Source organism: Oncorhynchus nerka, linkage group LG25 (genome assembly GCF_034236695.1).
Source record: "Oncorhynchus nerka isolate Pitt River linkage group LG25, Oner_Uvic_2.0, whole genome shotgun sequence".
Taxonomy (NCBI): domain Eukaryota; kingdom Metazoa; phylum Chordata; class Actinopteri; order Salmoniformes; family Salmonidae; genus Oncorhynchus; species Oncorhynchus nerka.
Window position 1 is genome coordinate 53,207,970 of NC_088420.1, and position 16,629 is coordinate 53,224,598.

The following is a 16,629-nucleotide window of genomic DNA, read 5'->3' on the forward strand; positions in this document are numbered from 1 at the left end:
TGCAGTGCACAACATTTGGTATGTAGCTGACTCAAAGAGAGAGAAAGACAATAGTTAAACAGTAAAATAATTTAAAAAATGACGGAAAGCGACAGAGAGAGAGCTATTTCATTGTATTTTTAAAAAACGTATCTAGCTACAGTACCAGTCAAACGTTTGGGCACACCTACTCATTCCAGGGTTTTTATTTATTTTTTACTATTTTCTACATTGTAGAATAACAGTAAAGATATCAAACTAAATTGCTGTGAATCAGCGATTTAGTTTCTGAAGGAGTGGGGCGCAGCACATCCCCAAAGCTCCTTATCTGCAGGGATGGAAACAGCAGAGAATCAAAACGGAGATGCTAATCTCCATAGATAACCAGAGAAATGGACTAGGGCACACTGTTGTTGCTTGTGTGCTATTCTCATGAAAAGCACGAGGTAAAAACAGGCCCGACTGAACTTGCAGTGGGTATCAGGAAATTTTACATTCTAATGGGCTGGATGCTGGGTAAACTAACACGTTAGTTATAGTAGCTTTGTTGACTATGACGATAGCTAATATGGTGACAACAATGTAGGCTGTGTGTAGCGGTTAGCGGTTTTGGTATGAAGGTTTGGCTTGAAACGTTTTTTTTTTCACCTGGTCACAGACAACTGTGTTGTGCACTGAAGTCCACAAGTGAAGGGAATTCCGATTCTATTGAAAAACATTTCTTAAACGGAAGCAAATGGAACGCAACGGGGATAAACGTACCTGAATTTGTCCAATAGAACACTTTAGATCAGCTAGATGTAGTCAAGTGTGCAAGGTGGTTTGAAATGTGTCACTTTTTGTAACCTCGATTACTTAAATTATTCTCTCGACCTGTCCACCTATGTTGTAAACTTTAATCTGTTGACTAGGTTGTAGCAACCTCATGATGGGTATTGGGAACATTCGAGGATCATGTAGTAGCCTAAACCTATCGATGTTACATTGAGCTGTGTGAATGGAATATTGATGACAGTCATCCAATATGGTATAATAGAAATAAGGCCATGCTCATAAACAAATTGTCCTCCATAATCTTAAACGACACCGATCGTCACTGCTGTCCACTTGTTTCCAGGCACAAGTCGAGCTCCTGGGTTAGAGAGATCTTAACTAAGGTCGATGTCCACACCCCGCTGAAATCCAATTAGCGTAATACAAATATCCCCATTAAAAATCTGTCCGTTTAAGCTAGAGATATCAATACACCACATCTGCATCTACAGTGAAAGGTGACAGAGCTAGAGAGGTGTTTGTCAGACCATGAGACACAAAATTGTCTGTCGTGTCTGAACGGTTTGACTTACAAAAATAGGGCCAACAATTATTTTTCATCAAATACATTTTTAAAATATATTTTTTATACTTTAAGGGGTATTAAAATTCCAAATGAAATAGCTAAATGATCCTTGGTATGACCTTCTTAAAACAGTTCCATATGGTTTAGTAGAATCCCATTCCCCCCGCCCCCGTCCCCCGGTTTAGACTGTTTGTGTCAAAAATAAGAAGTTAAAATCACATAATAAAGTAAATATTATACTTCAAGGGGTACTAAAAATCAAATAGCTAAATGATCATTTGTATTACCTTCTTAAAGCAACTCCATATAGCTTAGTAGAACCCCCCCCCCCCCCCATCCCCCAGCTTATACTGGGCTCAGACTCTGATGGGTTAACAAGCTAAAGAGACTCCCGAGAGGAAGACAGAGAAAGAGAGAGTAAACAGTAGATCACTGCAGAGTTTTAATTTGGGAATGAATTAATACATTGGAGGTGATATCGATGCTGGTGAACCTCACAGCACTTGAGAGATTATTGAGTAATAAAGAGAAAACATTCTTTATGTGCCCCGGGAGCTTCTCTCTCTCTCTGTCTATCCATCTTTCTCTCTCTGTTTCTCCCTCTCTTCCTCTTTCTACCTTTCTCTTTATCCCACTCTCTCCCTCCCTCGAAGGCAGCTGGAAAAGAGGCAGAAGAACAGAGGTTAAACCTGAACTGCAACAAATGCCTAGACTAGCCCAGCTCAGCACAGCAGCAGTGCCGGTGGTCTAGCGGGGGCCAGTCAACAACACTGGTTGGGGAGTCAAAGGCATGTCTCCACCATCTGCTTCTTTTGACAGAAAGCTGTGAATCAGCTATTTAGTTTCTGAAGGAGTGGGGCGCAGCGCATCCCCAAAGCTCCTTATCTGCAGGAATGGAAACAGCAGAGAATCAAAATGGAGATGCTAATCTCCATCGATAACCTGAGAAATGGAGTAGGGCACACTGTTGTTGCTTGTGTGCTATTCTCATGAAAAGCCTGAGGTAAACAGGCCCGACTGAACTTTTGAGGACTGAACTTGCAGTGGGTATCAGGACATTTTACATTCTAATGGACTGGGTGCAATTTTTCGCAAGGTTGGACAAGGTTTTATTAATCTAAATTCTTAGCACCATCTGTAAAATGTTTACCTGCAATATTGAATGCAGTAATGTAGTCCGTGTGTGTGTTCTTCCTTGTGCGTGTTTGTATGCGAGTGCAAGTGTGTGTGTGTGTAGTTGTGTGTGTGAATTAAGGTGAAGCTGCCAACTTGGAAGAGTTTGTGTGAGTATGTGTCGCTTGCCACGGTGCTGAGTGATGGCGCTGCAAAATTATCAGCTCTTCATTTCTGGGCTGACACTGTGGGTGAAAGATTTGGAGGTGAGGTGGGGAGCTCTGGATTAAAGATCATATCAAAGCCAGGAATAGGAATAATGATTCAGAAGGAATGATGGGGAAGATAGGGGGTGAAGCTGCAGTTCCTGGAGATGGGGAGAGAGAGAGTACCAAGTTGCCTAGTTGATCAGAGAGTTGCAGGGTGGCAGAGATTGTGATCAACATTGTTGCAACGTGTGTGGTGCTGTATGTGCATCAGAGAAGTTGAATGTATGACTTTTACATCCAAGGACATTGATAAACACTGCTTTACTTTACTGAGGGGAGTTGCTATTGTTGGGGGTGTAATAACAACAAAACAGCAACTTCTCGCCTTCTAAAAAATGTGAGGGAATTTTTGGAGGAAGTGCATTGTGTTGCATCTTTGGTGCCAAAGAAGAAATCCCTTTCATGTTTTAGAGCTTTACAGGGTTTAGAGAAGGAAGAAATGTGTTGAATAGTCATATCCAAGAATCGCTTAGCAATGAAAAGATTAAGTGCACACATTAATCCAGGAGTCAGAGCAATCATGTAATCCACTCAGTATGCTAATTGCCTGTTATTTTTTAGCAAAGGGGTTTACAGGCCATTAAATGGCACTGAGCAGTTGACAAAGGATAGCCAACATGTTTCACCACCCACCCACACCCTCTCTCTCTCTCTCTCTCTCTCTCTCTCTCTCTCTCTCAATTCAATTCAATTCAAGGGGCTGTATTGGCATGGGACACATTATGTTAACATTGCCAAAGCAAGTGAAGTAGATAATAAACAAAAGTGAAATGAACAATAAAATGAACAGTAAACATTACACTCACAGAAGTTCCAAAAGAATAAAGACATTTCAAATGTCATATTATGTAATTACACAGTGTTGTAACGATGTGCAAATTGTTAAAATACAAAAGGGATAATAAATAAACATAAATATGGGTTGTGTTTACAATGGTGTTTGTTCTTCACTGGTTGCCCTTTTCTGCTGTGATGGCACACTGTGGTATTTCACCAAGTAGATATGGGAGTTTATCAAAATTGGGTTTCATTTCGAATTCTTTGTGGATCTGTGTAATCTGAGGGAAATATGTGTCTCTAATATGGTCATACATTTGGCAGGGAGTTAGGAAGTGCAGCTCAGTTTCCGCCTCATTTTGTTGGCAGTGTGCATATAGCCTGTCTTCTACTGAGAGCCAGGTCTGCCTACGGCGGCCTTTCTCAATAGCAAGGCTATGCTCACTGAGTCTGTACATAGTCAAAGCTTTCTTTAAGTTTGGTTCAGTCACATTGGTCAGGTATTCTGCCACTATGTACTCTGTTTAGGGCCAAATAGCATTCTTGTTTGCTCTGTTTCTTTGTCAAGTAATCATCTTTTTGTTTTCTCATGATTTGGTTGGGTCTAATTATGTTGCTGTCCTGGAGCTCTGTGGGGTCTGTTTGTGTTTGTGAACAGAGCCCCAGGACCAGCTTGCTTAGGGGACCTTCTCCAGGTTCACCTCTCTGTAGGTGATGGCTTTGTTATGGAAGGTTTGGGAATCGCTTCCTTTTAGGTGGTTGTAGAATTTAACGTCTCTTTTCTGGATTTTGATCATTAGCGGTATTGACCTAATTCTGCTCTAAATGCATTATTTGGTGTTTTACGTTGTACACAGAGGATATTTTTTATGAATTCTGCATGCAGAGTCTCAATTTGGTGTTTGTCCCATTTTGTGAATTATTGGTTAGTGAACGGACCCCAGACCTCACAACCATAAAGGGCAATGGGTTCTATAACAGATTCAAGTATTTTTTAGCCAGATCCTAGTTGGTATGTCAAAATTTTATGTTCCTTTTGATGGCATAGAAGGTCCTTCTTGCCTTGTCTCTCAGATCGTTCACAGCTTTGTGGAAGTTACATGTGGTGCTGATGTTTTTTGGTCTTACTGAGATTTACTATCGGTGCCCAGGTCTGGCAGAATCTGTGCAGAAAATCTAAATGCTGCTGTAGGCCCTCCTTGGTTGGTGACAGAAGCACCAGATCATCAGCAAACAGTAGACATTTGACCTCAGATTCTAGTAGGCTGAGGCCGGGTGCTGCAGACTGTTCTAGTGCCCTCGCCAATTCATTTATCTATATGTTGAAGAGGGTGGGGCTTAAGCTGCATCCCTGTCTCACCCCACGGCCCTGTGGAAAGAAATGTGTGTGTATTATTTTGCCAATTTTAACTGCAGACTTGTTTGTGTACATGGATTTTATAATGACGTATGTTTTTCTCCCAACACCGCTTTCCATCAATTTGTATAGCAGACCCTCATGCCAAATTGAGTTGAAGGCTTTATTGAAATCAAAAAAGCATTAGAAGACTTTGCCTTTGTTTTGGTTTGTTTGTTTGTCATTTAGGATGTGCAGGGTAGGTATGTGGTCTGTCATACGATAATTTGGTAAAAAGCCAATTTGACATTTTCTCAGTACATTGTTTTCACTGAGGAAATGTACAAGTCTGCTGTTAATGATAATGCAGAGGATTTTCCCAAGGTTGCTGTTGACGAGTATCCTATAGTAGTTATTGGGGACAAATTTGTCTCCAATTTTGTGGCTTGGGGTGATCAGTCCTTGGTTCCAAATATTGGGTAAAATGCCAGAGCTAAGGATGATGTTATTAAAGAGTTTAAGCCAATTGGAACTTGTTTTCTGTATATTTTATAATTTCATTGAGGATACCATCAACACCACAGGCCTTGTTTGGTTTGGAGAGTTTTTATTTTGTGCTGTAGTTCCTTCAAGGTAATTGGAGAATCCAGTGGGTTCTGGTAGTCTTTAATAGTTGATTCTAAGATTTGTATTTGATCATGTATACGTTTTTGCTGATTGTTCGTTGTTATAGAGCCAAAAAGATTGGAGAAGTGGTTTATACTTACAGTACATCTCCATTTTGGATAGATAACTCTTCAGGTTGTTGTTTGTTTAGTGTTTTCCAATTTTCCCAGAAGTGGTTAGAGTCTATGTATTCTTCAATTACATTGAGCTGATTTCTGACGTGCCGTTCCTTCTTTTTCCATAGTGTATTTTTGTATTGTTTTAGTGATTCACCTTAGTGAAGGCGTAGACTCCAGGTTTTCTGGGTCTCTATGTTTGTGGTTGGACAGGCACACACTCTCTCTCTCTCTCTCTCTCTCTATTTCTTACACAGATGGACGCTGCACTATTCTAAGACAATTACAGAATTGGTTTTAAGTAAGTCAGAATCATATAGTTTTTTATCCTATTTCTGGCTCTAAAAGCATGGGAGCACTTATGGTTTCTCTTTAGAAAGCACTTCAAGGCTTTAAGTACTCTGTAGGTTTCTGTGGAGTGTGGACAGTAATTTCCTTCAGTTCTGATATTGTAACATTGGTCCATATCTGACAGCAGCACGAGAAAATAATGAAAAAGAAAGAGAGCCGAGTGCTATTGTGTCCCACACTATCCCCCTTTAAATTTCTTCCACTATCCCACTCTCTCTCATTCTATGTCTTGCTCTCTCTTAAAACTACATGTTTATGCCAAAGTAAATAATGAAAGGAAAAAAAGAGCCCAGTGGGGCTATTGTTTCAGACTATCCTACCCCCCTCTCAGTCCTTCTCTCTTCTACTCTCTCTCTTAGTACTCTCTCCTACTTTTCTCTCCATACACTAGAGGTTTACAAAGTAAGGTGCACCATTCTTAACGCTGCACCACTGCCTGCCCACTAGTATTTGGTCCTCAAGTGGCCTCCCTCAGCAGCAACGTCTACATGATGGATGGAATTTCAAACCAGGTTTCTTGCTATGCTGATAAATCAGCCATGTCAAAACAAGCATCCCGGCATTGTAAGCTGATAACAATAGTAACAGATAATTAGATGATTTGGGCTTTTGCGTCATTTGTGGTGCCAACTGCCAAGGAACAGGCCTGTGACAGATGACTCAAAATGATAATGCTGGCATGAAGCCTAGACTGCAAATGTGCCCATTAATGACCAGCGTGTGTTTTGGAAATGTAGCTAATGAGTGTGGCCATTAAGTACAAATTACATTTATGGCTGTTAGGGCTTAGTTAGGGCTGGCAGAAGTGGCAGAGGTTGGAATACTGAAGGCCACATTTTGGACCCTGGGTGTTACACTTCTTGGAGGACATCCATGGTCATAAACTAGTTGTCTCTCAAATTCATCAGAAACTTGCATTTTCAATACAGGCCTAGATAGAGAGAGATAAGAGATACTGAAGCTAGCAGCAGCCAATGATTGCATTTGTTGGGTTCTCCTGTGCAAGGAGCTTCCTTCCCTTTGTGATCTCCGTACTGTAATCTAAGAATCAGAATCACCTTTATTCGCCAAATACATTTACACATACCCAGAATTTGCCTTAGTGAGAAGGTGCTGCCAGCAATAGAAAATAAAACCAACTCCATACTGTGTGACACCCAACCCTGTCTTGGGGCTGTTTGACACAAGTGTGTTTAATGGCTTATAACTCAATGTTGGAATAAGATACACTACATGACCAAAGGTTTGTGGACACCTTCTCGTCGAACATCTCATTCCAAAATCATTTGCATTAATATGGAGTTGGTCCCCCCTTTGCTGCTATAACAGCCTCCACTCTTCTGGGAAGCCTTTCCACTATATATTGGAACATTGCTGTGGGGACTTGCTTCCATTCAGCCACAAACATTAGTGAGGTCGGGCACTGATGTTGGGAGATTAGGCCTGGCTCGCTGTCTGCGTTCCAGTTCATCCCAAAGGTGTTAGATGGGGTTAAGTTCAGGGCTCTGTGTAGGCTAATCAAGTTCTTCCACAACGATCTCGACAAACCATTTATGTGTGTACCTCTCATCGTGCACGGGGTGCATTGTCATGCTGAAACAGGAAAGGGACTTCCCTAAACTGTTGCCACAAAGTTGGAAGCACAGAATCATCTAGAATGTCTTTGTATGCTCTAGCGTAAGATTTCCCTTCACTGGAACTAAGGGGCCTAGCCCAAACCATGAAAAACAGCCCCAGACCATTATTCCTCCTCCACCAAAATGTACATCTGGTCAGGTAGCGTTCTCCTGGCATCTGTCAAACCCAGATTCGTCCGTCGGACTGCCAGATGGTGAATTGTGATTCGTCACTCCAGAGAACGCGTTTCCACTGCTCCAGAGTCAATGAAGGCGAGCTTAACACCACTCCAGCCGATGCTTGGCATTGCGCATGGTGATCTTAGGCTTGTGTGCGACTGCTCGGCCATGGAAACCCATTTCATGAAGCTTCCAACTAACAGTTATTGTCCTGAAGTTCCTTCCAGAGGTACTTTTGAACTCAGTAGTGAGTGTTGATTTTTTTCGCGCTACGCTCATCAGCACTCGCCTGTCACATTCTGTGAGCTTGTGTTGCCTACCACTTCACGGCCTAGACGTTGTTGCTCCTAGACATTTCCACTTCACTATAACAGGACTTACAGTTGACCGGGGCAGCTCTAGCAGGGCAGAATTTGACAAACTGATTTTTTGGAACGGGCTATTCTTCTACCAATGCTTGTCTATGGAGATTGCATGGCTGTGTGCTCGAATTTATACACCTGTCAGCAACAGGTGCCAAATCCACTAATTTGAAGGGATGTCTACATACTTTTGGCTGTGTAGTGTAAGTCCATATAGACATCATACAGAATACACAACATCGGAACATAAAACATATAACAATGGAGTATAGGCTGATTAAAGTGGGATTATAAACTGGGTGGTTTGTGAAATATGGCCAATATGCCACGGCTAAGGAATGTGTCTAGGCACTCCACGTTGCTTTGTGCATAAGAACAGCCCTTAGGAGTGGTATATTGGCCATATTTCACAAACCCCCGAGGTGCCTTATTGCTATTTTAAACTGGTTTCTAACGTAATTAGAGCAGTAAAAAATGTCATACAAGTGGTATACTGTCTGATATACCATGGCTGTCAGCCAATCAGCATTCAGGGTTCAAACCACCCAGTTTTCCGATGTTGTGTATTCTGTATGATGTCTAAGTGGTATACTCTGGCCTTATTGCTTAAATATAACATTTACAGAAGGGAGATGTCAATATAAGCAGAGGTATGGATGCTGTCGTGGCGAATATATACAGTGCACTTGGAAAGTATTCAGACCCCTTCCGTTTTTCCACATTTTGTTACGTTAGAGCATTATTATAGAATGGATTTACCAAAAAAATCCTCATCAATCTACACACAATAACCCATAAAGACAAAGCAAAAACAGGTTTTTAGAAATGTTTGCAAAATTATTTGAAATAAAAAACAGAAATACATTATTTATATAAGTATTCAGACCCTTTGCTATGAGACTTGAAATTGAGCTCAGATGTATCCTGTTTCCATTGATCATCATTGAGATGTTTCTACAACTTGATTGGAGTCCACCTGTGGTAAATTCAATTGATTGGACATTATTTGGAAAGGCACACCTGTCTATATAAGGTTCCACAGTTGGCAGTGCATGTTAAAGCAAAAACCATGCTCGTGGAAGGCTACCTGAAACGTTTGACCCAAATTAAACAATTTAAAGGCAACCCTTCCGGGTTGGAGCGAGCGGTCGCGTCCGCACTCGGTCCGCAGGAGACACTGCTAGCTAGCCAACAGCTAGCCAACGCCTACCGAACAGAACTTTCGCACTCAACAACCCGGTCGCATTTCGCTTCGCTCCACAGGTAGTATCACATTTTTCATTTCATTTCATTACAGTACAACGGCTTGATTTGTTTGATCGTAGCTAGCTACATAGCTAGCTACATAGCCGTCTTTGTATCAAAGATAATTGTGTAGTCTAGAGCGATTTCCTAGGTTAGCTAGCCAGCTATTGTCGTTCTTTTAACGCAACGTAACGTAATCAACACTGCTAGCTAGCCAGCTAGCCCCGAATAGCAGCACAGTAGAAACTATTACACTCAACGGAACGACTTGATTAGTGTAGGATCATTGTCAACAATGCAGCCACTGCCAGCTAGCCTACATAGTCAACAACGCAGCCTCTGCCAGCTAGCCTACTTCAGCAGTACTGTATCATTTTAATCATTTTAGTCAATAAGATTCTTGCTACGTAAGCTTAACTTTCTGAACACTCGAGACGTGTAGTCCACTTGTCATTCCAATCTCCTTTGCATTAGCGTAGCCTCTTGTGTAGCCTGTCAACTATGTGTCTGTCTATCCCTGTTCTCTCCTCTCTGCACAGACCATACAAACGCTCCACACCGCGTGGCCGCGGCCACCCTAATCTGGTGGTCCCAGCGCGCACGACCCACGTGGAGTTCCAGGCAGAGCGAGAGTTGCACCCCTTCTGAAAAAACCTACACTCGATCCCTCCGATGTCAACAACTACAGACCAGTATCCCTTCTTTCTTTTCTCTCCAAAACTCTTGAACGTGCCGTCCTTGGCCAGCTCTCCCGCTATCTCTCTCAGAATGACCTTCTTGATCCATATCAGTCAGGTTTCAAGACTAGTCATTCAACTGAGACTGCTCTTCTCTGTATCACGGAGGCGCTCCGCACTGCTAAAGCTAACTCTCTCTCCTCTGCTCTCATCCTTCTAGACCTATCGGCTGCCTTCGATACTGTGAACCATCAGATCCTCCTCTCCACCCCTCTCCGAGTTGGGCATCTCCGGCGCGGCCCACGCTTGGATTGCGTCCTACCTGACAGGTCGCTCCTACCAGGTGGCGTGGCGAGAATCCGTCTCCACACTACGTGCTCTCACCACTGGTGTCCCCCAGGGCTCTGTTCTAGGCCCTCTCCTATTCTCGCTATACACCAAGTCACTTGGCTCTGTCATAACCTCACATGGTCTCTCCTATCATTGCTATGCAGACGACACACAATTAATCTTCTCCTTTCCCCTTCTGATGACCAGGTGGCGAATCGCATCTCTGCATGTCTGGCAGACATATCAGTGTGGATGACGGATCACCACCTCAAGCTGAACCTCGGCAAGACGGAGCTGCTCTTCCTCCCGGGGAAGGACTGCCCGTTCCATGATCTCGCCATCACGGTTGACAACTCCATTGTGTCCTCCTCCCAGAGCGCTAAGAACCTTGGCGTGATCCTGGACAACACCCTGTCGTTCTCAACTAACATCAAGGCGGTGGCCCGTTCCTGTAGGTTCATGCTCTACAACATCCGCAGAGTACGACCCTGCCTCACACAGGAAGCGGCGCAGGTCCTAATCCACGCACTTGTCATCTCCCGTCTGGATTACTGCAACTCGCTGTTGGCTGGGCTCCCTGCCTGTGCCATTAAACCCCATACAACTCATCCAGAACGCCGCAGCCCGTCTGGTGTTCAACCTTCCCAAGTTCTCTCACGTCACCCCGCTCCTCCGCTCTCTCCACTGGCTTCCAGTTGAAGCTCGCATCCGCTACAAGACCATGGTGCTTGCCTACGGAGCTGTGAGGGGAACGGCACCTCAGTACCTCCAGGCTCTGATCAGGCCCTACACCCAAACAAGGGCACTGCGTTCATCCACCTCTGGCCTGCTCGCCTCCCTACCACTGAGGAAGTACAGTTCCCGCTCAGCCCAGTCAAAACTGTTCGCTGCTCTGGCCCCCCAATGGTGGAACAAACTCCCTCACGACGCCAGGACAGCGGAGTCAATCACCACCTTCCGGAGACACCTGAAACCCCACTTCTTTAAGGAATACCTAGGATAGGATAAAGTAATCCCTCTCACCCCCCCCCCCTCCCCTTAAAAGATTTAGATGCACTACTGTTCCACTGGATGTCATAAGGTGAATGCACCAATTTGTAAGTCGCTCTGGATAAGAGCGTCTGCTAAATGACTTAAATGTAAATGTAATGAAGTCGATGGAATTGTCCATAGAGCTCCGAGATTGTGTCGAGGCACAGATCTGGGGAAGTGTACAAAAATGGTTTTGCAGCATTGAAGAACACAGTGGCCTCCATCATTCTTAAATGGAAGAAGTTTTGAACCACCAAGACTCTTCCTAGAGCTGGTCGCCCGGCCAAACTGAGCAGTCGGGGGTGAAGGGCTTTGGTCAAGGAGGTGAACCCAATGGTCACTGACAGAGCTCCAGAGTTCTTCTGTGGAGATGGGAGAACCTTCCAGAAGGACAACCATCTCTGCAGCACTCCACCAATCAGGCCTTTATGGTAGAGTGGCCAGACTGAAGCCACAAAAGACACATGACAGCCCGCTTTGAGTTTGCCAAAAGACACCTAAATGACTCTCAGATCATGAGAAACAAGGTTCTCTGATCTGATGAAACCAAGATTGAACACTTTGGCCTGAATGCCAAGTGTTACGTCTGGAAGAAAGTTGGCACCATCCTTACGGTGAAGCATAGTGGTGGCAGCATCATGTGGTGGGGATGTTTTTCAGCGGCAGAGACTGAGAGACAGGTCAGGATCGAGGGAAATATGAAAGGAGCAAAGTACAGAGAGATCCTTGATGAAAACCTGCTCCAGAGCGCTCAGGACCTCAGACTGGGGTGAAGGTTCACCTTCCATCAGGACAATGACCCTAAGCACACAGCCATGACAATGCAGAAGTGGCTTCGGGACAAGCCTCTGAATGTCCTTGAGTGGCCCAGCCAGATCAAACATCTCTGGAGAGACCTGAAAATAGCTGTGCAGCGACACTCCCCATCCAACCTGACAGAGTTTGAGAGGTTATTCAAAGGAGAATGGGAGAAACTCCCCAAATACAGGTGTGCCAAGCTTGTAGCGTAATACAGAAGAAGACTCAAGGTGCCTCAACAAAGTACTGAGTAAAGGGTCTGAATAAATACATTTAATTTGGTTTTTAATTTGCAAAAAAATCTAAAAATCTGTTTTTGCCCTGTCATCGTGGGATATTGTGTGTAGTTGGTGAGGAAAAATAAAATGTTATACATTTTAGAATAAGGCTGTAGCGTAACAAAATGTTCAACATGTGAACGGGTCTGAATACTTTCCGGATGCACTGTACAGTGCATAAATAGTGTTGTGCAAATGCAGTATTGTGCAGATTTGTATTAGCGGTCATTGATGACAAAGTGCAATAATCGGCTCAGTTCAAAGTAAATTAATTCCCATTAGCCCCATGGTTGGTTGATGAGGGCCACAGCATGGGGGAAGAATGGGGGAAGAAACTGTTCAGGTAGCAGGTGGTTATGGTCATGGTTGACCTAATCCATCTGCCAGAGGGGAGTACCTGAAAAATGGGATGTCTGGGTTGAGCAGGGTTGGAGTTGATCTTACCTGCACGCTTCCTTGTCCTGGAGGCATACAGGTCCTTGATGGAGGGCAGGTGACAGCCGATTAACTTCTCCACAGACCGGAAAAGTCACTGCAGTTTTGACCATGCAGTGGGCAGACGCAGACCAAAACCCGACGCTTTTAGAACAGGTGACTCGCTCCCTCAGGTTCATGGTCTACAACATCCATAGAGTACGACACTACCTCACACAGGAAGTGGCAGATGTCCTAATCCAGGCTCTTGTCATCTCCCTTCTGGACTACTGCAACTCGCTGTTGACTGTGTTCCCCGCTTGTGCAATCATACCCCTGCAACTTATCCAGAACGCTGCAGCCCGCCTAGTGTTGAACCCCTTTCATGAAGTAATACTCACACTTGACTCTTTTCTCGCACGTGACTCTTTTCCCTCTTATTGCTCTGACTTTGCTTATAGCTACTTTCTTGAGGAAAAATGTACTTTGCTCATCTATAAGAGGGAAAAGAGTGCAAGAGTGCAATAATATAAGAGTGCAATAATATAAGAGTGCAATAATATTGGGTCAAATGACATTAATTTGACCTGTGATTTCTTTTTCATTTCAGCTAATGTAATGTATTAAATGAATAATTTAGTTCCAAAACGACATAACAAACTACACTGAACAAAAATATAAACTCAACATGTAAAGTGTTGGTCCCATGTTTCATGTGCTGAAATAAAAAATCCCAGAAATGTTCCATAAGCACAAAAAGCTTATTTTTCTAAAATGTTGTGCACAAATGTGTTTACATCCCTGTTAGTGGATGTTAGCATTACTCCTTTGCCAAAATTATCCATCCACCTGACAGGTGTGGCAAATCAAGAAGCTGATTAAACAGCTTTATCATTACACAGTTGCACTTTGTGCTGGGGACAAGGCATTCTAAAATGTACAGTTTTGTCACACAACACAATGTCACAGATGACTCAAGTTTTGAGGGATTGTGCAATTGGCATGCTGACTCTAGGAATGTCCACCAGAGCTGTTGCCAGATAATTTAATGTTAATTTCTCTTCCATAAGCATTCTCCAACGTCATTTTAGGGAATTTTGGAGTACTCACAACCAGCCTCACAACCGCAGGCAACGTGTATGACATCGTGTGGGTGGGGAGTTTGCTGATGTCAGCGTTGAAAACAGAGTGCCCCAAGATGGCGGTGGCGTTACGGTATGGGCAGACATAAGCTACGGACAACTACCACAATTGCATTTTGTAAATGGTCATTTGAATGCACAAAGATTCTGTGACGGGATCCTTTGAAATTGTGGCTTGTTGTGTTTTTATTTTTGTTTTGTATATTCTATACAACTTTTGCATGGAATTGTTATTCTAATGGCAAGTCTTCACCCTCTGAATGGCACACATACCCAATCCATGTCTCAATTGTCTCAAGGCATAAAAATCCTTCTTTAACCAGTTAAATGTAACCAAATGCAATCGAAAATGTAATCTACATAATAAAGTAAATTATATATCATGAGGGTCCATAACAATAACTAGTAATGCTTCATACTCAAAGAAAGGTTAAAATCTCACCTTTTTTGTAAACATAATTATAAATTGCTGAGGTACAAATTTGATAAAAATTTAATATTTCATATGATGTATTTCCTATTCAACAAAACTGTATCAATAAGGCTTGAAATGACTTATATGCTTTCTAAATATACAATTATAAGATTTCACCTTCCTTAAAACTGTAAAATACATATGTATGTTTAGTGTTAGAGAAAATGTGCATATTTTCTAAAGGTCTCTTGATCCAAACGTCTGCCCCGATTGCTGTGAATGTCTCACAGAACTTTAGCTTGGCTCCTTGAACCCAATCTCTGAATCTCCTTTTGCGCTACGATGTAACGATTGCAGGCATGTGCTTTGTCTGTGGCTGTGATGTAGGGTTCAGCCAGCAGTTGATGGACAGTCGGAAGAGCGAATGAAATGGTAAGGAGGGACATCCCAGCTTCAAGTGGTTTCAGATTTCACATCCTACCTCACACATGCTCAGATACTACTGTGTTCATGTGAACCAGGGCTATCGCTCAATACATGCCATTTTGATCGCTGTCATCCACAGATCGATTTATAAGTGAAATTGGTGGTCGGAACCAGTACCAGAACCACGCAGTTCCCCTTAAAAGGGGACCTTACATCTAAGAGGTTTTAACCTGTCGTCTCCTCCTGTTCATCTACAGTGATTGAAGTGGATTTAAAAAGGGACCTGGATTCACCTGGTCAGTCTGTCATGGAAAGAGCAAGTGTTCTTAATGTTTTGTACACTTAGTGTATTTAGTCTAATTTGCTGACTTCATTAGCCAGCCAGCAGCAGCCCTGGGTGGAGCATTGCTCTCTGGGAGCTGAAATGTACTTTACTGTGTAGACTAGGGCAATATAGAAACGTAAACCATTTGATTGAGAGTGGAAAATTGTGCAGTATGATTAACAAAAACTATAAAACATTGACATTTTTATCAAATCTTATAGTGATGCATATAAATTAAAAGCATCATAACTGGAGAGCTACCTTCCTGTATAACTTTTGGGGGTTCTTGTCTAGAGATTTTAACGTGAGTTTTACACGTGTCGAAATGTCATGGCAATTCAATTGAGTCCTTCTGCCATCGGAGTCGCAGTTTCTCATTTCTCCAGTTTATGTGCATACGTATGGGTCAAAGGGTTCGTGGAGGACCACCCATTTGTTTTTTATAAATCCCACAGTTTGCTTAGAAAGTGGCGTACGCCTTCTTTTGTGCCTATGCAACGTTTGTAAATGAGACCACTGGAGAGGTGGTGCTAGGTCACGATGTGATGCCCTCTGGCTCCAGGAAGGGAAGGCAGGTCCACGATGTGTGTGGGTGGGGGAAGGGAGGTGGGGCAGTTGTAGGTTGTGTGTGTGTGTGTGTGTATGTGTGGGTGGATGGATGGCAGCTCCCACGGTAGAAACACCAACCTTTCTCCACCTGCTCACAATGTAAACCAGGATAGAGGATGGGGGGAGGGATTAGGTAAAATAGATAAACACAGGCTAAACTGAAATGGATAGTTAAAGGCCTGTGTATATGCTCTATTGCTCACTGGTCCTGTATATTGAAAGTGGGAAATATATCTTTCTTAAGGGAGAAATAGAAATATTCACATTATTTATCCAGAGGGAAATTGGGGATGGTGATGCTTTTTCAATTTCAGTATTTTTTTCAATTTAGTCATGTAATCAATTAAATGTCATATTGCTCAGGGTGTGAAAATTAGTTTCTTATTATAGCTACTCATGTGTGCCCCATGATGCCCATCTTTCCTGATTGTCTGCTGGGCGAGCAATATCAAGTGCTCCTAGAGTTGTCGCAATAAAATTATCAATAGCATATCCAAAAGGCAGGGGTGTCAAACTCATTCCTTGGAGGGCCTAGTTTTTTTTTTTTCCCTTTCAATTAAGCCCTAGACAACCAGGTGTGGAGAGTTCCTTACTAATTAGTAACCTTAATTAATCAATCAAGTACAAGGGAGGAGCGAAAACACACAGACACTCTGCCCTCAGTGGAGTGAGTTTGACACGTGCTATATATCTAGGCCAGGGGTACTCAACTCTTACCCTATGAGGTCCGGAGCCTTCTGTTTTTCTGTTCTACCTGATAATTAATTGCACACATCTGGTATCCCAGGTCTAAATCAGTCCCTGATTAGAGTGGAAGAATTTTTAAAAATGCAG

General features: G+C 43.0%; 1 protein-coding gene across 1 annotated transcript in view; it reads left to right on the forward strand.

Moving 5' to 3' along the window:
• Window positions 1–16,629, forward strand: part of LOC115109671 (alpha-1,3-mannosyl-glycoprotein 4-beta-N-acetylglucosaminyltransferase C-like) — a 204,944-nt gene that overhangs the window by 63,058 nt on the left and 125,257 nt on the right. The gene's annotated exons all lie outside the window — the stretch shown is intronic.